Source organism: Cherax quadricarinatus, chromosome 24 (genome assembly GCF_038502225.1).
Source record: "Cherax quadricarinatus isolate ZL_2023a chromosome 24, ASM3850222v1, whole genome shotgun sequence".
Taxonomy (NCBI): domain Eukaryota; kingdom Metazoa; phylum Arthropoda; class Malacostraca; order Decapoda; family Parastacidae; genus Cherax; species Cherax quadricarinatus.
This window is the reverse complement of record NC_091315.1, coordinates 39,105,201-39,128,924: the sequence shown is the minus strand read 5'-3', so window position 1 is coordinate 39,128,924 and position 23,724 is coordinate 39,105,201.

Here is a 23,724-nt window from a genome sequence, read left to right as displayed (position 1 = left end):
CGAGTGACTGCCAGCAGGACGAGTGACTGCCAGCAGGACGAGTGACTGCCAGCAGGACGAGTGACTGCCAGCAGGACGAGTGACTGCCAGCAGGACGAGTGACTGCCAGCAGGACGAGTGACTGCCAGCAGGACGAGTGACTGCCAGCAGGACGAGTGACTGCCAGCAGGACGAGTGACTGCCTGCAGGACGAGTGACTGCCTGCAGGACGAGTGACTGCCAGCAGGACAGGACGAGTGACTGCCAGCAGGACGAGTGACTACCAGCAGGACGAGTGACTGCCAGCAGGACGAGTGACTGCCAGCAGGACGAGTGACTGCCTGCAGGACGAGTGACTGCCAGCAGGACGAGTGACTGCCAGCAGGACGAGTGACTGCCAGCAGGACGAGTGACTGCCTGCAGGACGAGTGACTGCCAGCAGGACGAGTGACTGCCAGCAGGACGAGTGACTGCCAGCAGGACGAGTGACTGCCTGCAGGACGAGTGACTGCCTGCAGGACGAGTGACTGCCAGCAGGACAAGTGACTGCCAGCAGGACGAGTGACTGCCAGCAGGACGAGTGACTGACGAGTGACCAGCAGGACGAGTGACTGCCAGCAGGATGAGTGACTGCCAGCAGGACGAGTGACTGCCAGCAGGACGAGTGACTGCCAGCAGGACGAGTGACTGCCAGCAGGACGAGTGACTGCCAGCAGGACGAGTGACTGCCAGCAGGACGAGTGACTGCCAGCAGGACGAGTGAGGACGAGTGACTGCCAGCAGGACGAGTGACTGCCAGCAGGACGAGTGACTGCCAGCAGGACGAGTGACTGCCTGCAGGACGAGTGACTGCCTGCAGGACGAGTGACTGCCAGCAGGACGAGTGACTGCCAGCAGGACGAGTGACTGCCAGCAGGACGAGTGACTGCCAGCAGGACGAGTGACTGCCAGCAGGACGAGTGACTGCCAGCAGGACGAGTGACTGCCAGCAGGACGAGTGACTGCCAGCAGGACGAGTGACTGCCAGCAGGACGAGTGACTGCCAGCAGGACGAGTGACTGCCAGCAGGACGAGTGACTGCCAGCAGGACGAGTGACTGCCAGCAGGACGAGTGACTGCCAGCAGGACGAGTGACTGCCAGCAGGACGAGTGACTGTTAGGAGGACGAGTGACTGTCAGGAGGACGAATGACTGTCAGGAGGACGAGTGACTGTCTGGAGGACGAGTGACTGTCAGGAGGACGAGTGACTGTCTGGAGGACGAGTGACTGCCAGCAGGACGAGTGACTGCCAGCAGGACGAGTGACTGCCAGCAGGACGAGTGACTGCCAGCAGGACTAGTGACTGCCAGCAGGACGAGTGACTGCCAGCAGGACGAGTGACTGCCAGCAGGACGAGTGACTGCCTGCAGGACGAGTGACTGCCTGCAGGACGAGTGACTGCCAGCAGGACAAGTGACTGCCAGCAGGACGAGTGACTGCCAGCAGGACGAGTGACTGCCAGCAGGACGAGTGACTGCCAGCAGGACGAGTGACTGCCAGCAGGACGAGTGACTGCCAGCAGGACGAGTGACTGCCAGCAGGACGAGTGACTGCCAGCAGGACGAGTGACTACCAGCAGGACGAGTGACTGCCAGCAGGACGAGTGACTGCCAGCAGGACGAGTGACTGCCAGCAGGACGAGTGACTGCCTGCAGAACGAGTGACTGCCAGCAGGACGAGTGACTGCCAGCAGGACGAGTGACTGCCAGCAGGACGAGTGACTGCCTGCAGAACGAGTGACTGCCAGCAGGACGAGTGACTGCCAGCAGGACGAGTGACTGCCAGCAGGACGAGTGACTGCCAGCAGGACGAGTGACTGCCAGCAGGACGAGTGACTGCCAGCAGGACGAGTGACTGCCAGCAGGACGAGTGACTGCCAGCAGGACGAGTGACTGCCAGCAGGACGAGTGACTGCCAGCAGGACGAGTGACTGCCAGGAGGACGAGTGACTGCCAGCAGGACGAGTGACTGCCAGCAGGACGAGTGACTGCCAGCAGGACGAGTGACTGCCAGCAGGACGAGTGACTGCCAGGAGGACGAGTGACTGCCAGGAGGACGAGTGACTGCCAGGAGGACGAGTGACTGCCAGCAGGACGAGTGACTGCCTGCAGGACGAGTGACTGCCTGCAGGACGAGTGACTGCCAGCAGGACGAGTGACTGCCTGCAGGACGAGTGACTGCCAGCAGGACGAGTGACTGCCAGCAGGACGAGTGACTGCCAGCAGGACTAGTGACTGCCAGCAGGACGAGTGACTGCCAGCAGGACGAGTGACTGCCAGGAGGACGAGTGACTGCCAGCAGGACGAGTGACTGCCAGCAGGACGAGTGACTGCCAGCAGGACGAGTGACTGCCAGGAGGACGAGTGACTGCCAGGAGGACGAGTGACTGCCAGCAGGACGAGTGACTGCCAGCAGGACGAGTGACTGCCAGCAGGACGAGTGACTGCCAGCAGGACGAGTGACTGCCAGCAGGACGAGTGACTGCCAGCAGGACGAGTGACTGCCAGCAGGACGAGTGACTGCCAGCAGGACGAGTATATACTACTCACACAATAACTCCAATAATAAACAGCTTTGTAAAAATATGAGATGTATTGCTGAGAGAGAGAGAGAGAGAGAGAGAGAGAGAGAGAGAGAGAGAGAGAGAGAGAGAGAGAGAGAGAGAGAGAGAGAGAGAGAGACAGACAGACAGACAGACAGACAGACAGACAGACAGAGGTTTGCCTGTCTGATGTGAGGTGGAAGAGGACGTAGAGAATGTACTCTCATGTTTTGTCAGTGGCTGGACTCTTATTTTTATATTGTGTTGTTAGACTTGATGGACCTTAACGTTGATGTTGTCTCTCAAAATACTCGCACCAGCCTGGTGGTAGTAGCGTACTGCCGGCAGTGATAAATACTCACACCAGCCTGGTGGTAGTAGCGTACTGCCGGCAGTGATAAATACTCACACCAGCCTGGTGGTAGTAGCGTACTGCCGGCAGTGATAAATACTCGCACCAGCCTGGTGGTAGTAGCGTACTGCCGGCAGTGATAAATACTCGCACCAGCCTGGTGGTAGTAGCGTACTGCCGGCAGTGATACTCACACACTGAGGATAACACTGAGGATGATAACATTGAGAATGTTATCACCTGGAATGATAACACTGAGAATGTTAACGCTGAGGATGATGGCAACAACGACGACAACGATCATAAAAGCGACAATAACGACGGTACAAGACGGCTATAACGACACACTGAGAAACGACCATCAGTACCTCAGATGAGGTCGTCTCGTCACCACCATCAGAGGGTAAGACATTATATTTTCACGACGACCTGAGCTTTACCTCAAAAAAAGGCAAGACCAGGCCAAAAAAATGGCTCTTACGAACGCTGATCAACGATAAACGAGAAATAAGGCAAGACCAGGCCAAAAAAAATGGCTCTTACTAACGCTGATCAACGAAAAACGAGAAAAAAGACAAGACCAGGCCAAAAAAATGGCTCTTACGAACGCTGATCAACGATAAACGAGAAATAAGGCAAGATCAGGCCAAAAAAAATGGCCCTTACTAACGCTGATCAACGAAAAACGAGAAAAAGACAAGACCAGGCCAAAAAAATGGCCTTTACAAACGCTGATCAACGATAAACGAGAAAAAAGGCAAAACCAGGCCAAAAAATGGCTCTTAGGAACGCTGATCAACGATAAACGAGGAAAAAGGCAAGACCAGGCCAAAAAATGGCCCTTACGAAAGCTGATCAACGATAAACGAGAAAAAAGGACAGACCAGGCCCAAAAAATGGCCCTTACTAACGCTGATCAACGAAAAACGAGAAAAAAGGCAAGACCAGGCCAAAAAAATGGCCCTTACTAACGCTGATCAACGATAAACGAGAAAAAAGACAAGACCAGGCCAAAAAATGGCTCTTACTAACGCTGATCAACGATAAACGAGAAAAAAGGCAAAAACCAGCCCAAAAAATGGCTCTTACGAACGCTGATCAACGATAAGCGAGGAAAAAGGCTTGGGTAAAGATAAAAGGTGTGCGGCAGCTGTGTTGTTTATCCTACGCTCACAACAAACGTTAAACATAGTTAATTACTTAATTTTCTTGAGTTACGATGAGGTTACGTCTTCAAATATTTCTCTCCTGGAAATTTTTTTGGTCGTTCTATTTTCCTTTCTAGGTTCTAGTATTTTCTAGGTACTAGTATGTTCCAGGAACTAGTATGTTCTAGGTACTAGTATGTTCTAGGTACTAGGGTGTTGTAGGTACTTGGGTGTTCTAGGTACTAGTACGTACTAGGTACTAGTATGTTCTAGGTACTAATGGGTTCTAGACTAGTATATTCAAGGTACAGGTGTGTTATATGTACTAGGGTGTGTGCTAGGCCAGATTTCATCTAGTAATATGATAGCATATTCTAGACATTAATAGTGTATATTCTAGATCATTTAATCACTTGATAAATGAAGCACTTGTGCGAAACCTGGCATCTTTATTCTGGAAACGTTTCGTCAGCCAGTAACTTCTTCAGTCCAATTCAAAGAAAACTGGAAGATGAGGAGTTTGAGGTGATCAGTCCCTGAGCCTGGAGTCGATGTGTCCAGTTCAGTAATCGACTGAAGAAGCCAGTGGCTAGCGAAACGTCTCCATAATAAAGATACTTATATATTGCACAAGTGTCTCACTTATCAACTTAATCTTATATAAGTGAACCAGTGATATACAGCACTGACTGCTTGATGAACAAGACACATGTACAAAATCTGGGTAGCTTGATTCTGAAGACGTTTCGCCCACCAGTGACTTCATCAGTTCAGTGCAAAGGATATTTGAAGGTGTTGAAACTGGAGACAGTGGAAGACAAGGCGATCAGTCCCTCAGTGAGGTTACGTTGGGTTAGGTTAGGTTTGTCAGGAAACAGGACAAGTGTTTCCTGACGCTGGTCTTAGTTGTATGATGACCCGCAGCTGGAGCTTTAAATGAAGGAGTTCACAACCGCAGTCTTGACCACAACCGCAGTCTTGATCACAACCGCAGCCTTGATCACAACTGCAGCCTTGATCACAACCGCAGTCTTGATCACAACCGCAGTCTTGATGCGTCTGAAGCGACGGCAGGAGAATGGTCGCGTACATAGGCGTCAGACGAGGGCGCAGCAATTGAAGACATCGTCACAGGAGGGCGGGACACACTGGCGGAGGCAGGAAACACCCAAATGTTGCTGTAGCAGGCAAAACACACGTGCAACACCTGCATTTCTTCCGTCTGAAGACATTTCGCCCACCAGAGCATTGTGAATTTAACACAGCACCTCTACCACGTTGTCTTGAAATTGAAGACAACACCTCTACGGTGCTGTCTTCAATTTCAACACCTTCATATAACCTTTGTTAGGGGAAAACGTATCGTGGATGAAGATATCACGAGAACTACAAGATAACTGAGAACTACAAGGTAACTGAGAACTACAACTGAGAACTACAACTGAGAACTACAACTGAGAACTACAAGATAACTGAGAACTACAAGGTAACTGAGAACTACAAGGTAACTGAGAACTACAAGGTAACTGAGAACTACAAGATAACTGAGAACAACAACTGAGAACTACAACTGAGAACTACAACTGAGAACTACAAGATAACTGAGAACTACAAGGTAACTGAGAACAACAAGGTAACTGAGAACTACAAGGTAACTGAGAACTACAAGATAACTGAGAACTACAACTGAGAACTACAACTGAGAACTACAACTGAGAACTACAAGATAACTGAGAACTACAAGGTAACTGAGAACAACAAGGTAACTGAGAACTACAAGGTAACTGAGAACTACAAGATAACTGAGAACTACAACTGAGAACTACAAGATAACTGAGAACTACAACTGAGAACTACAAGATAACTGAGAACTACAAGGTAACTGAGAACTACAAGGTAACTGAGAACTACAAGGTAACTGAGAACTACAAGGCAACTGAGAACTACAAGGTAACTGAGAACTACAACTGAGAACTACAAGGTAACTGAGAACTACAAGGTAACTGAGAACAACAAGGTAACTGAGAACTAAAAGATAACTGAGAACTACAAGGTAACTGAGAACTACAAGATAACTGAGAACTACAACTGAGAACTACAAGGTAACTGAGAACTACAAGGTAACTGAGAACTACAAGGTAACTGAGAACTACAACTGAGAATTTCAAGATAACTGAGAACTACAACTGAGAACTACAAGGTAACTGAGAACTACAAGGTAACTGAGAACTACAACTGAGAACTACAAGGTAACTGAGAACTACAAGATAACTGAGAACTACAACTGAGAACTACAAGGTAACTGAGAACTACAAGATAACTGAGAACTACAACTGAGAACTACAAGGTAACTGAGAACTACAACTGAGAACTACAAGGTAACTGAGAACTACAACTGAGAACTACAAGGTAACTGAGAACTACAAGGTAACTGAGAACTACAAGGTAACTGAGAACTACAAGGTAACTGAGAACTACAAGGTAACTGAGAACTACAAGGTAACTGAGAACTACAAGGTAACTGAGAACTACAAGATAACTGAGAACTACAAGATAACTGAGAACTACAACTGAGAACTACAAGATAACTGAGAACTACAACTGAGAACTACAAGGTAACTGAGAACTACAAGGTAACTGAGAACTACAAGGTAACTGAGAACTACAAGGAAACTGAGAACTACAAGATAACTGAGAACTACAAGATAACTGAGAACTACAACTGAGAACTACAAGATAACTGAGAACTACAAGGTAACTGAGAACTACAACGTAACTGAGAACTACAAGGTAACTGAGAACTACAAGGTAACTGAGAACTACAAGGTAACTGAGAACTACAAGATAACTGAGAACTACAAGATAACTGAGAACTACAACTGAGAACTACAAGATAACTGAGAACTACAACTCAGAACTACAAGATAACTGAGAACTACAACTGAGAACTACAAGATAACTGAGAACTACAAGGTAACTGAGAACTACAAGATAACTGAGAACTACAAGGTAACTGAGAACTACAAGATAACTGAGAACTACAAGATAACTGAGAACTACAACTGAGAACTACAAGGTAACTGAGAACTACAAGATAACTGAGAACTACAAGATAACTGAGAACTACAGCTGAGAACTACAAGATAACTGAGAACTATAAGGTAACTGAGAACTACAAGATAACTGAGAACTACAAGGTAACTGAGAACTACAAGATAACTGAGAACTACAACTGAGAACTACAAGATAACTGAGAACTACAAGGTAACTGAGAACTACAAGATAACTGAGAACTACAAGATAACTGAGAACTACAAGATAACTGAGAACTACAAGGTAACTGAGAACTACAAGGTAACTGAGAACTACAAGGTAACTGAGAACTACAAGATAACTGAGAACTACAAGATAACTGAGAACTACAAGATAACTGAGAACTACAAGATAACTGAGAACTACAACTGAGAACTACAAGATAACTGAGAACTACAACTCAGAACTACAAGATAACTGAGAACTACAACTGAGAACTACAAGATAACTGAGAACTACAACTCAGAACTACAAGGTAACTGAGAACTACAACTGAGAACTACAACTCAGAACTACAAGGTAACTGAGAACTACAAGGTAACTGAGAACTACAAGATAACTGAGAACTACAAGATAACTGAGAACTACAACTGAGAACTACAAGATAACTGAGAACTACAACTGAGAACTACAAGATAACTGAGAACTACAACTGAGAACTACAAGATAACTGAGAACTACAAGGTAACTGAGAACTACAACTGAGAACTACAAGATAACTGAGAACTACAACTGAGAACTACAAGATAACTGAGAACTACAACTGAGAACTACAAGATAACTGAAAACTACAACTGAGAACTACAAGATAACTGAGAACTACAAGGTAACTGAGAACTACAAGGTAACTGAGAACTACAAGGTAACTGAGAACTACAAGATAACTGAGAACTACAACTGAGAACTACAAGATAACTGAGAACTACAACTCAGAACTACAAGGTAACTGAGAACTACAACTGAGAACTACAACTCAGAACTACAAGGTAACTGAGAACTACAAGGTAACTGAGAACTACAAGATAACTGAGAACTACAAGATAACTGAGAACTACAACTGAGAACTACAAGATAACTGAGAACTACAACTGAGAACTACAAGATAACTGAGAACTACAACTGAGAACTACAAGATAACTGAGAACTACAAGGTAACTGAGAACTACAAGGTAACTGAGAACTACAAGATAACTGAGAACTACAACTGAGAACTACAAGATAACTGAGAACTACAACTGAGAACTACAAGATAACTGAGAACTACAAGGTAACTGAGAACTACAAGGTAACTGAGAACTACAAGATAACTGAGAACTACAACTGAGAACTATAAGGTAACTGAGAACTACAAGATAACTGAGAACTACAACTGAGAACTACAAGATAACTGAGAACTACAACTGAGAACTACAAGATAACTGAAAACTACAACTGAGAACTACAAGATAACTGAGAACTACAAGGTAACTGAGAACTACAAGGTAACTGAGAACTACAAGGTAACTGAGAACTACAAGATAACTGAGAACTACAACTGAGAACTACAAGATAACTGAGAACTACAAGATAACTGAGAACTACAAGATAACTGAGAACTACAACTGAGAACTACAAGGTAACTGAGAACTACAAGGTAACTGAGAACTACAAGGTAACTGAGAACAACAAGGTAACTGAGAACTACAAGATAACTGAGAACTACAAGGTAAGTGAGCACTACAAGGTAACTGAGAACTACAAGGTAACTGAGAACTACAAGGTAACTGAGAACTACAACTGAGAACTACAAGAAAACTGAGAACTACAAGGTAACTGAGAACTACAAGGTAACTGAGAACTACAAGGTAACTCAGAACTACAAGAAAACTGAGAACTACAAGATAACTGAGAACTACAAGGTAACTGAGAGCTACAAGGTAACTGAGAACTACAAGATATCTGAGAACTACAAGATAACTGAGAACTACAACTGAGAACTACAAGGTAACTGAGAACTACAAGATAACTGAGAACTACAACTAAGAATTACAAGATAACTGAGAACTACAACTAAGAACTACAATAAAACTGAGAACTACAACTAAGAACTACAAGATAACTGAGAACTACAACTAAGAACTACAAGATAACTGAGAACTACAACTGAGAACTACAAAATAACTGAGAACTACAACTGAGAGCTACAAGATAACTGAGAACTACAACTGAGAACTACAAGATATCTGAGAACTACAAGATAACTGAGAACTACAACTGAGAACTACAAGGTAACTGAGAACTACAAGATAACTGAGAACTACAACTAAGAACTACAATAAAACTGAGAACTACAACTAAGAACTACAAGATGACTGAGAACTACAACTAAGAACTACAATAAAACTGAGAACTACAACTAAGAACTACAAGATGACTGAGAACTACAACTAAGAACTACAATAACTCTGAGAACTACAAGATACCATGAGAACTACAGGATATCATCAAGGTATACTCCAGGTACCATCCAGGGGTCATCCAGGTATCATCCATGTATGATCCAGGTATGATCCAAGTATCCTCCAGCTATCATCCAGGGGTCATCCAGGTATCATCCATGGAAATATAAACACATATGCAGCATAATGTGATCCTTTATTGACTACGTTTCGCCCACACAGTGGGCTTTTTCAAGTCACAAACAGATCTCCCTGGTGTGGAAGGGACGCGAGTATTTATAGTCAGGTTCAGAGTGCTGAGGTCAGGTGGAGAATGCTGCATCTGATGATGTACCGAATGGGGTTATAGAGTCTAAAATCTTGGGTAGCTTGTAAATGAGATTGGATAAGTTTGTGAGCAGACTTTCTACAGTGTTCTTATGTGGGATAGCGATGAAGAAGTTTCTTGGCAAGTGGTTCAGCTATGTTGTAGAAGCCACTATTCTGGTTGAAGTTGTCGGATATAGAAATAAGTGATGATTCCAGGATTCTTCGGTATTGAGTGTTGTCTTCTGTGGCGATGAGTCTTGAGTTTCTGTAGTTTATCAAGTGGTTGTGTGAATTACGGTGTTGTACACAGGCATTCCTTGTGTCGTCAGACCTGCTTGCGTATTGGTGTTCTGAAATACGTGTTTGGAGGTCCCTTGATGTTTCGCCCACGTATAACTTGTTGCAGTCATTACAAGGGATTATGTATACCCCTGCAGAGGGTGGAGGCTTGTCCTGTCTATCACTGGTAATGTCCTTGATGGTCGTGGTTGTGGAGGTAGATACTTGAAATGAGGTATTGGAAAAGATGTTGGAAACGTGTTTGGCAATGGAGTTGGTGGGGAGGACTATGTATCTCTTCTCCAATATCTCTTCTCTAATACCTCATTTTAAGTATCTACCTCCACAACCACGACCATCAAGGACATTACCAGTGATAGACAGGACAAGCCTCCACCCTCTGCAGGGGTATACATAATCCCTTGTAATGATTGCAACAAGTTATACGTGGGCGAAACATCAAGGGACCTCCAAACACGTATTTCAGAACACCAATACGCAAGCAGGTCTGACGACACAAGGAATGCCTGTGTACAACACCGTAATTCACACAACCACTTGATAAACTACAGAAACTCAAGACTCATCGCCACAGAAGACAACACTCAATACCGAAGAATCCTGGAATCATCACTTATTTCTATATCCGACAACTTCAACCAGAATAGTCGCTTCTACAACATAGCTGAACCACTTGCCAAGAAACTTCTTCATCGCTATCCCACATAAGAACACTGTAGAAAGTCTGCTCACAAACTTATCCAATCTCATTTACAAGCTACCCAAGATTTTAGACTCTATAACCCCACTCGGTACATCATCAGATGCAGCATTCTCCACCTAACCTCAGCACTCTGAACCTGACTATAAATACTCGCGTCCCTTCCACACCAGGTAGATCTGTTTGTGACTTGAAAAAGCCCACTGTGTGGGCGAAACGTAGTCAATAAAGGATCACATTATACTGCATATGTGTTTATATTTCCATTGTGTCGGTATTTTATACCATTTATTTCCAGGTATCATCCATGTATGATCCAGGTATGATCTAAGTATCATCCAGGAATCATCCAGGGGTCATCCAGGTATGATCCTGATATGATCCAGGGGGGGTCTTCATTGTTATTCCACTAGCCACAGTGTTTGTTATATTTCCCTGAAGGATTAAAACTGCCCAACTCAGCCAACATTGAGTTGCGAGAGCTGCTGCAGCAACACATGCAGAGCGACTCCTGCAACACATACAGAGTGATTTCTGCAACACATTCAGAGCGGTTCCCACAATACATCGAGAGCGGTTCCCACAACACATTCAGAGCGGTTCCCACAACACATTCAGTGCGGTTCCCACAACACATTCATAGCAGTTCCCTCAACACATTCAGTGCGGTTCCCTCAACACATTCAGTGCGGTTCCCTCAACACATTCAGTGCGGCTCCCACAACACATTCAGAGCGCCACCCACAACACATTCAGTGCGGCTCCCACAACACATTCAGTGCGGCTCCCACAACACATTCAGTGCGGCTCCCACAACACATTCAGAGCGGCTCCCACAACACATTCAGTGCGGTTCCCACAACACATTCAGAGCGGCTCCCACAACACATTCAGTGCGGCTCCCACAACACATGAACTTCAACAACAGCTACAGCAACACAAGCAATCAAACACCTGCTTGTATTATGCACATAACTGTAAATATTGCAAGATCGTTGTATTTGTGCTGTATAAGTTCTTCACAAATACCGATTAAATATTATATACAGTAGATTTTTTTTAATAAATATTAGAATACAGTATAAATATTGCACATCATCATTGTATATTACGTAAATATTGCACACCGGTAAATGTTGTATAGTACGGATAACAGAGTAATCGCTTGAGAGAAAAACAATAAAGATAGAGGCAGTCTGTGAGATAGAAAGCCTCTATATAAAATAACAGGGTTTTTATAAACCATGCCAGAAGCGTTGTATATATATATATGTGGCCACCTCCATCGTTGCTAATAGCCGGTATTTTCAGAAAAATGGTAAAATAATTCGGTGCTTAAAACTAATTGGTGTTTAGTGGAGTTTATGAGGCTGTGTATGTGTCTTATGGACGCTGATAACTTCGCTAAACGTTGAGAAACGCGGACTGGTTTTTATTTAAAGGATCTTTGCTAGTTTTAATGGCATATATTAGGATAATTTCAAAAATGGGCAAGTAAATAGCATCTCCGTTATGGTAAAACTTGCGATTTTGGCTTAAATAGCAACGCTCTTCTTGCCGAATATGGCAAGCAAAAATTTGTGTATGCAATAGTTTCGCAAAAATCATTTCGAACCTAACGAAAAAAATATATTTCATTGTGTTTATTATTAAATTATTGCAAACTTATTTAAAATATATTTAGTTGGATTATGCTAAATTAAATTGCGCTTGTTATAATAAGGTCAGGTAAGTTTTCTAAGGTTCTTTTGGCACCAAATTATTACTTTTTTACATTAACATAAATTAAAAAATATGTATTTAAACGTATAAGATAAAATTTTAGAAAGGACTTAATTTTAAATGAGTTTTTGCTAATTGGCCATTTTTACATATTCGGCACGACATATACGTGTGTGTACTCACCTAATTATGGTTGTAGGGGTCGATCCACAGCTCTTGACCCCGCCTCTTCACTGGTCGTTACTAGACTACTGTGTGTGTCTGTGTGTGTGTGTGTGTGTGTGTGTGTGTGTGTGTGTGTGTGTGTGTGTGTGTGTGTGTGTGTGTGTGTGTGTGTGTGTGTGTGTGTGTGTTTGTGTGTGTGTGTGTGTGTGCATGTGTGCGCGCGCTCCTATCCCAGAGGTTAGATTAGGTCCGGCTCGTCAGGAAACAGAGCAAGTGTTTCCTGACGGTTTCCTGGTGGGTCAGATAATGACCCACCACTGGAGCTTTAGGTCATCTGACCGAGGCCTTCCGCTGGCTTACCGGTCCACCCCTTTAAAAATTATAATCACAGTTATAACCATTTTTATAAGTATAAGAGTCAGTGTTGCTGACGGTATCCTTGCCTCTGCTTACTTACACCTGCTGTAAAGTGAGAATAAAAGCAGCATAGGAGGAGAAGGAGGAGGAGAAGGAGGAGGAGAAGGAGGAGGAGGAGGAGGAGGAGGTAGAAGACGGTCTGGGGAGAGATACAATAACTCATTTAATTCAGTGAAAAGTCGACAAATTATGCACAATTCTGAGTGCTGCCAGAAAACATTCCTTCCCTGAGAATGTTATATGTTTCTCAGAGAAGACCAGACGCTGATTTAACATATACAGTCTTGGCTGCTGCAGAAGTATGGATATTACTCCTGCAGAACTATGGATATTACTCCTGCAGAACTATGGATATTACTCCTGCAGAAGTATGGATATTACTCCAGCAGAAGTGTGGATATTACTCCAGCAGAAGTATGGATATTACTCCTGCAGAAGTATGGATATTACTCCAGCAGAAGTGTGGATATTACTCCTGCAGAACTATGGATATTACTCCTGCAGAAGTATGGATATTACTCCTGCAGAAGTGTGGATATTAATCCTGTAGAAGTGTGGATATTACTCCTGCAGAAGTGTGGATAATACTACTGCAGAAGTATGGATATTACTCCTGCAGAAGTGTGGATATTACTCCTGCAGAAGTATGGATATTACTCCTGCAGAAGTGTGGATATTACTCCTGCAGAAGTGTGGATATTACTCCTGCAGAAGTATGGATATTACTCCTGCAGAAGTGTGGATATTACTCCTGCAGAAGTATGGATATTACTCCTGCAGAAGTGTGGATATTACTCCTGCAGAAGTGTGGATATTACTCCTGCAGAAGTATTGATATTACTAATGCAGAAGTATGGATATTACTCCTGCAGAAGTATGGATATTACTCCTGCAGAAGTATGGATATTACTCTTGCAGAAGTATGGATATTACTCCTGTAGAAGTGTGGATATTACTCCTGCAGAAGTGTGGATATTACTCCTGCAGAAGTGTGGATATTACTCCTGCAGAAGTATGGATATTACTCCTGCAGAAGTGTGGATATTACTCCTGCAGAAGTATGGATAGTACTCCTGCAGAAGTATAGATATTCCCCCTACAGAAGTATGGATATTACTCCTGCAGAAGTGTGGATATTACTCCTGCAGAAGTGTGGATATTACTCCTGCAGAAGTATGGATATTATTCCTGCAGAAGTATAGATATTACTCCTGCAGAAGTGTGGATATTACTCCTGGAGAAGTATGGATATTACTCCTGCAGAAGTGTGGATATTACTCCTGCAGAAGTGTAGATATTACTCCTGCAGAAGTATGGATATTACTCCTGCAGAAGTGTGGATATTACTCCTGCAAAAGTGTGGATATTACTCCTGCAGAAGTATGGATATTACTCCTGCAGAAGTGTGGATATTACTCCTGCAGAAGTGTGGATATTACTCCTGTAGAAGTGTGGATATTACTCCTGCAGAAGTATGGATATTACTCCTGAAGAAGTGTGAATATTACTCCTGCAGAAGTGTGGATATTACTCCTGCAGAAGTGTGGATATTACTCCTGCAGAAGTGTGGATATTACTCCTGCAGAAGAGTGGATATTACTCCTGCAGAAGTGTGGATATTACTCCTGCAGAAGTATGGATATTACTCCTGCAGAAGTGTGGATATTACTCCTGCAGAAGTATGGATATTACTCCTGCAGAAGTGTGGATATTACTCCTGCAGAAGTGTGGATATTACTCCTGCAGAAGTGTGGACATTACTCCTGCAAAAGTGTGGATATTACTCCTGCAGAAGTGTGGATATTACTCCTGCAGAAGTATGGATATTACTCCTGCAGAAGTGTGGATATTACTCCTGCAGATGTGTGGATATTACTCCTGCAGAAGTATGAATATTACTCCTGCAGAAGTGTGGATATTACTCCTGCAGAAGTATGGATATTACTCCTGCAGAAGTATGGATATTACTCCTGCACAAGTGTGGATATTACTCCTGCAGAAGTGTGGATATTACTTCTGCAGAAGAATGGATATTACTCCTGCAGAAGTGTGGATATTACTCCTGCAGAAGTATAGATATTACTCTTGCAGAAGTGTGGATATTACTCCTGCAGAAGTATGGATATTACTCCTGCAGAAGTGTGGATATTACTCCTGCAGAAGTATGGATATTACTCCTGCAGAAGTATGGATATTACTCCTGTAGAAGTGTGGATATTGCTCCTGCAGAAGTATGGATATTACTCCTGCAGAAGTATGGATATTACTCCTGCAGAAGTGTGGATATTACTCCTGCAGAAGTGTGGATATTACTCCTGCAGAAGTGTGGATATTACTCCTGCAGAAGTGTGGATATTTCTCCTGCAGAAGTATGGATATTACTCCTGCAGAAGTGTGGATATTACTCCTGCAGAAGTGTGGATATTACTCCTGCAGAAGTATGGATATTACTCCTGCAGAAGTGTGGATATTACTCCTGCAGAAGTGTGGATATTACTCCTGCAAAAGTATGGATATTACTCCTGCAGAAGTGTGGATATTACTCCTGCAGAAGTGTGGATATTACTCCTGCAGAAGTGTGGATATTACTCCTGCAGAAGTGTGGATATTACTTCTGCAGAAGTGTGGATATTTCTCCTGCAGAAGTATGGATATTACTCCTGCAGAAGTGTGGATATTACTCCTGCAGACGTGTGGATATTACTCCTGCAGAAGTATGGATATTACTCCTGCAGAAGTGTGGATATTACTCCTGCAGAAGTATGGATATTACTCCTGCAGAAGTATGGATATTACTCCTGCAGAAGTGTGGATATTACTCCTGCAGAAGTGTGGATATTACTCCTGCAGAAGTATGGATATTACTCCTGCAGAAGTGTGGATATTACTCCTGCAGAAGTATGGATATTACTCCTGCAGAAGTGTGGATATTACTCCTGCAGAAGTATGGATATTACTTCTGCAGAATTGTGGATATTACTTCTGCAGAAGTATGGATATTACTCCTGCAGAAGTATGGATATTACTCCTGCAGAAGTGTGGATATTGCTCCTGCAGAAGTGTGGATATTACTCCTGCAGAAGTATGGATATTTCTCCTGCAGAAGTGTGGATATTACTCCTGCAGAAGTGTGGATATTACTCCTGCAGAAGTGTGGATATTACTCCTGCAAAAGTATGGATATTACTCCTGCAGAAGTATTCATATTACTCATGCAGAAGTGTGGATATTACTCCTGCAGAAGTATGGATATTACTCCTGCAGAAGTGTGGATATTACTCCTGCAGAAGTGTGGATATTACTCCTGCAGAAGTGTGGATATTACTCCTGCAGAAGTGTGGATATTGCTCCTGCAGAAGTGTGGATATTACTCCTGCAGAAGTATGGATATTTCTCCTGCAGAAGTGTGGATATTACTCCTGCAGAAGTGTGGATATTACTCCTGCAGAAGTGTGGATATTACTCCTGCAGAAGTGTGGATATTACTCCTGCAGAAGTGTGGATATTACTCCTGCAGAAGTATTGATATTACTCCTGCAGAAGTGTGGATATTACTCCTGCAGAAGTATGGATATTACTCCTGCAGAAGTGTGGATATTACATTACTCCTGCAGAAGTGTGGATATTACTCCTGCAGAAGTGTGGATATTACTCCTGCAGAAGTGTGGATATTACTCCTGCAGAAGTGTGGATATTACTCCTGCAGAAGTGTGGATATTACTCCTGCAGAAGTGTGGATATTACTCCTGCAGAAGTATTGATATTACTCCTGCAGAAGTGTGGATATTACTCCTGCAGAAGTATGGATATTACTCCTGCAGAAGTGTGGATATTACTTCTGCAGAAGTGTGGATATTACTCCTGCAGAAGTGTGGATATTACTCCTGCAGAAGTGTGGATATTACTCCTGCAGAAGTGTGGATATTACTCCTGCAGAAGTATGGATAATACTCCTGCAGAAGTGTGGATATTACTCCTGCAGAAGTGTGGATATTACTCCTGCAGAAGCATGGATATTACTCCTGCAGAAGTGTGGATATTACTCCTGCAGAAGTATGGATATTACTCCTGCAGAAGTATGGATATTACTCCTGCAGAAGTGTGGATATTACTCCTGCAGAAGTGTGGATATTACTCCTGCAGAAGTATGGATATTACTCCTGCAGAAGTGTGAATATTACTCCTGCAGAAGTATGGATATTACTCCTGCAGAAGTGTGGATATTACTTCTGCAGAAGTATGGATATTACTCCTGCAGAAGTGTGGATATTACTCCTGCAGAAGTATGGATATTACTCCTGCAGAAGTATGGATATTACTCCTGCAGAAGTGTGGATATTACTCCTGCAGAAGTGTGGATATTACTCCTGCAGAAGTGTGGATATTACTCCTGCAGAAGTGTGGGTATTACTCCTGCAGAAGTGTGGATATTACTCCTGCAGAAGTGTGGATATTACTCCTGCAGAAGTGTGGATATTACTCCTGCAGAAGTGTGGATATTACTCCTGCAGAAGTGTGGATATTACTCCTGCAGAAGTATGGATATTACTCCTGCAGAAGTGTGGATATTACTCCTGCAGAAGTGTGGATATTACTCCTACAGAAGTATGGACATTACTCCTGCAGAAGTATGGATATTACTCCTGCAGAAGTGTGGATATTACTCCTGCAGAAGTGTGGATATTACTCCTACAGAAGTATGGACATTACTCCTGCAGAAGTATGGATATTACTCCTGCAGAAGTGTGGATATTACTCCTGCAGAAGTGTGGATATTATTCCTGCAGAAGTGTGGATATTACTCCTGCAGAAGTGCGGATATTACTCCTGCAGAAGTGTGGATATTACTCCTGCAGAAGTGTGGATATTTCTCCTGCAGAAGTGTGGATATTACTCCTGCAGAAGTGTGGATATTACTCCTGCAGAAGTGTGGATATTACTTCTGCAGAAGTGTGGATATTACTCCTGCAGAAGTGTGGATATTACTCCTGCAGAAGTGTGGATATTACTCCTGCAGAAGTGTGGATATTACTTCTGCAGAAGTGTGGATATTACTCCTGCAGAAGTGTGGATATTACTCCTGCAGAAGTGTGGATATTACTCCTGCAGAAGTGTGGATATTACTCCTGCAGAAGTGTGGATATTACTCCTGCAGAAGTATGGATATTACTCCTGCAGAAGTGTGGATATTACTCCTGCAGAAGTGTGGATATTACTCCTGCAGAAGTGTGGATATTACTCCTGCAGAGTCTTAAATATCACATTGTTGCAACCCCTGAATGGGTTACAATGATTATTATGTATATATAATGTATATTACCTTTTCATTTAATTTTATATTGCTTATATTTGCGATAATAGCGAAATCGTAAATGTATGACTTTATATTATTATTTGACTGCTATATTGTTATTTGACTTATGTTGTTAGGATGTACATAATATGTGCTCAGTTCAAGTCTTGATTGTCAAACTGCTGTAATTATCGCTTGTCGCTCGTTATACTGCCGGCTTCTGAGCTGTGCTGTCCACGGGGCTATCACGTGATCGAGGGGGGGTGTCCTCACCTCTCGTGAAGTATTCAGTCTGCTCTAGACTCACTCGCTTGGTGGTTGGACAGATTGTCTGTCTCATTATTCTTGTTAGTTCTGTAAAACTCTGTTCACAGAACATTGTATAGACTTAGTGATTTTCGACGTTGTACTGAGGTTGTGTATCGCTTAGACACTCTGAGCCTCTCAGGTTCTTAGCTATAGCTTCTGACCTAATTTTGTACTGGTTTCTGTGTATTGTCACAGTCGGGTTTTTCCTATGCTAAACTTAGATTCAGTAGTATGGGAGTTTTGTAACTTTTGTGGAGGATCTGCTGATGGTCCCTACTTAGTGTCGTTATATTATCTGCTTGATCCTGATTGTGTCGCAGTCGCTTGTTATATGGCTATTGGGCTTAGCATTCTTTTCATTGTTCAAGCAGACTGTTCTGGTTGCCAGTCGGTCAAGAAGTTAGTTTATGTGAGGACTTTGTCAGTCACTTGTTTAAGTCTAGTCGAGTCGTGAGACATAGTGAACTACTTAGAGCACTTACACGCATACACAAACTTACTTGTACATATTTGTAATATCTTATTAAATGTTAATGTACCAGACGGTACTTAAGAATTATAAATGTGATATGTGCTTTCAGCACAATAATATTGAACTCGAGAGATTGATTTTATTTTCATTGCTGTGATTAATTTAATTTGATAATATACCTCTAGACTTAATAAATTTATTAAATTTTAATTTCTCTAGTTAGTAGCCTACCAGTTATAATCCTAAAGCACTATTGAATCATACTGAATTCTAATGGATAATTGGACAAGGATACTGACTACTTGTTACGAAAACCCAGTAACAGGCTGGATGCTAGAAGGGCAGTCCTTTCTAGTATTACCTGGAGATCTCTAAGCTTTTAGAATCGCGTTTTTTGTAACACATATCAGGTGTTGTAATACATAAAAACATTTATAAGCACATTTGTAAAACATCCATAAAATATTTGATAAAAACATTTAAAAAGCATTTATAAAAACATTTATGAAACATTTATAAAAACCTTTATAAAACATTTATAAAACATAAAAACATTTATAAAACAATGGAGTTATAAAAAGCGTGAGGAATATGACACGTGATAAACACAAAGTAATGAGAAGAAGCAAAGGGAACGTGATAAACGAGAAATGTAACAAATTAACGAAGAATGTCTAACAAGAGTCAGAACAACACTGCAAAGATAACTGAGGATAACGTTAAGCAAATAAAACGTCACGAAAAACGAATAAAACGAATAAAAGAGGACCTGCGAGAGACATAAAAAAAATGGAGTCGTGTGTGATGCTGAAGGCTCGATACTCCTTCCAGGATCCGCGAGTGTAACCACCCGGCCACCTCAGGTGTGACACCTGCATCACAGGCAGCAATTACTGAAATATTCCGAGAAACAGGGAAAAAGCAATGACACAGAGGGGGCGGAAAGGGGGGATAGGGAGAGAGAGATACAGGAGGATACATAAAACAGAATACGTAGCGAAAGAAGAGAAGTCATGAGGACAATAAAGAAGGAAGGAAGGAAGGAAGGAAGGAAGGAAGGAAGGAAGGAAGGAAGGGATAGAAGTAATGAGGGTAATAATCTAGACTGGTAAAACCCGTGTAGGTTTAGGAGCCCAAGAGACAGTAAAACGTATAAGTGAAGGTGAAATGAAATGAATAATCAAGGTGGAATAATCGTAGTAATTATAATTCAGAGAAGAAACACGAGAAATTGAAGAAATGAATATTAATGAGAGAAGTGGAATGAGCCTTAATGTTTCTTGTTTTTATTTTGACTGTTGGAATAAAGTGGTGACAAAGTGAGTTTTATTGAAGAAATTTGTATTTAAATTTATTGCAAACACTGGAACTTTATTACGTAGTTACTGAAGCCGATAGTGATAAAACTTGTCTTACTACAAAGTTTCTTTTGTGAAAGACATAATAATAATAATAATAATAATAATAATAATAATAATAATAATAATAATAATAATAATAATAATAATAGTATTATAATAATAAAAATAATAATAATATTATAATACTATCATTATTATTATTATTATTATTATTATTATTATTATTATTATTATTATTATTATTATTATTATTATTATTATTATTATTGTTGTTGTTATTAATAATAATAATAATAATAATAATAATAATAATAATAATAATATTAATAATAATATTATTATTATTATTATTATTATTGTTATTATTAATAATAATAATAATAATAATAATAATAATAATAATAATAATAATAATAATAATAACAATAACAATGATAATAATAATAATAATAATAATAATAATAATAATAATAATAATAATAATAATAATAATAATAATAATAATAATAATAATAATAATGATAATAATAATAATAATAATAATAATAATAATAATAGCAGCTGTACAAAAAGTTAATAAGATAATGAAAGTATCTACACAAACGTGAGTGAAAAAAAAAAAAGAAAATTTTCTGTGTAACAAGATTAATGTGGGAGGAAGAAGCCGTTAATCAGTATGAAGACTACGACTAGCCAAGGAGTCGAACCCGTGTTGCTCTGGCTCGCCTCATGGTGGGCGGAAGACACATGACACTCAGTAACAACACTGGCTCGTGCAGTGTTGTTATTGATCAATACTACTCGTTCGTGGTTACAATAATATATAAATATGCTGCTCGTAGGCAAGTACACCAAACAGGGATGAGAATGAAATTAGCTTGAAAGCTGCCACACCTTTGTATGTCCTCGGATCAAGGTAAAACACATAGCTCTGTGGTGTGTGCTTGATTCTTGTAGGATTGGGTGATCCTGTGGGTTAAGGCATTATGTGGTTCTCATTCACATTGGCGGGCCAATACAACATGGGTTCGAGTCCTTGGCTAGCGCAGTATTGTTATTGATCAATACCACTCGTTCGTGGTTACAATAATATATATACACATGTAAAAATGAGCGAGGTATATCTCTCGTATGATGTGTATATACCGAGCCGAGTTGGGCGCGCGCACGTGTGTGTATGTGTGTGCGTGTGTGTGCGTGTGTGTGTGTGTGTGTGTGTGTGTGTGTGTGTGTGTGTGTGTGTGTGTGTGTGTGTGTGTGTGTGTACTCACCTAATTGTGATTGCAGGGGTCGGGGCATAGTTCCGGGTCCCCGCCTCTTCGCTGGTCGCTACAATTTCTTCCCAATGAATATATTCTTCTCTGGTAGTTTACTGATGAGTATACTTTACCAATGTTACACCACTGAGTATACTCCATCATTCAATCATACACAACACAACATACAAAATATACCATAAAAAAAATACTTCTGAACGTGCACATTCCCTGAGTTAACTGAATTAAAAGGATTCTTTTTTATTTCTTGAAGCTGAGACGTGACCCCAGTGATTCTGGCAGCCGAGGGGACTTAACAACTAACTTAATTAGCTGAGGATGAAAGCATAATGCGCCTGAGACATAATATTATACCCCTGAGACATAACATTATCCCCCTGAGAGACAACGTTCTCATCTGATGAAAGTTTTGGGCCCCGCAGGATGGGAACGAGATGAGGCAAGATGCTGCATCTCTGAGATATAAGACAGGCCTGGTCTGTAAGACCATACTGGTGGAACCAGCAAGAGGGGTGGAGTTAAAAGATAAAGAATCACACATAAAGTGGGAGTTGTCACAGTTGCTCTTTGCTGATGACACTGTGCTCTTGGGAGATTCTGAAGAGAATTTGCAGAGATTGGTGGATGAATTTGGTAGGGTGTGCAAAAGAAGAAAATTGAAAGTGAATACAGGAAAGAGTAAGGTTATGAGGATAACAAAAAGATTAGGTGATGAAAGATTGGATATCAGATTGGAGGGAGAGAGTATAGAGGAGGTGAATGTATTCAGATATTTGGGAGTGGACGTGTCAGCGGATGGGTCTATGAAAGATGAGGTGAATCATAGAATTGATGAGGGGAAAAGGGTGAGTGGCTCACTTAGGAGTCTGTAGAGACAAAGAACTTTGTCCTTGGAGGCAAAGAGGGGAATGTATGAGAGTATAGTTTTACCAACGCTCTTATATGGGTGTGAAGCATGGGTGATGAATGTTGCAGCGAGGAGAAGGCTGGAGGCAGTGGAGATGTCATGTCTGAGAGCAACGTGTGGTGTGAATATAATGCAGAGAATTCGTAGTTTGGAAGTTAGGAGGAGGTGCGGGATTACCAAAACTGTTGTTCAGAGGGCTGAGGAAGGGTTGTTGAGGTGGTTCGGACATGTGGAGAGAATGGAGCGAAACAGAATAACTTCAAGAGTGTATCAGTCTGTAGTGGAAGGAAGGCGGGGTAGGGGTCGGCCTAGGAAAGGTTGGAGGGAGGGGGTAAAGGAGGTTTTGTGTGCGAGGGGCTTGGACTTCCAGCAGGCATGCGTGAGCGTGTTTGATAGGAGTGAATGGAGACAAATGGTTTTTAATACTTGACGTGCTGTTGGAGTGTGAGCAAAGTAACATTTATGAAGGGGTTCAGGGAAACCGGCAGGCCGGACTTGAATCCTGGAGATGGGAAGTACAGTGCCTGCACTCTGAAGGAGGGGTGTTAATGTTGCAGTTTAAAAACTGTAGTGTAAAGCACCCTTCTGGCAAGACAGTGATGGAGTGAATGATGGTGAAAGTTTTTCTTTTTCGGGCCACCCTGCCTTGGTGGGAATCGGCCAGTGTGATAATAAAATATATATATATATATATATATATATATATATATATATATATATATATATATATATATATATATATATATATATATATATATATATATATATATATATATATATATATATATATATATATATATATATATATATATATATATAAATGTTCATTGCAAAGGAAAATGAGAACCAGAAAAGAAGGAAGAAATGTTGCTGATGTTTCAGTGATGTTTTATGACTCTA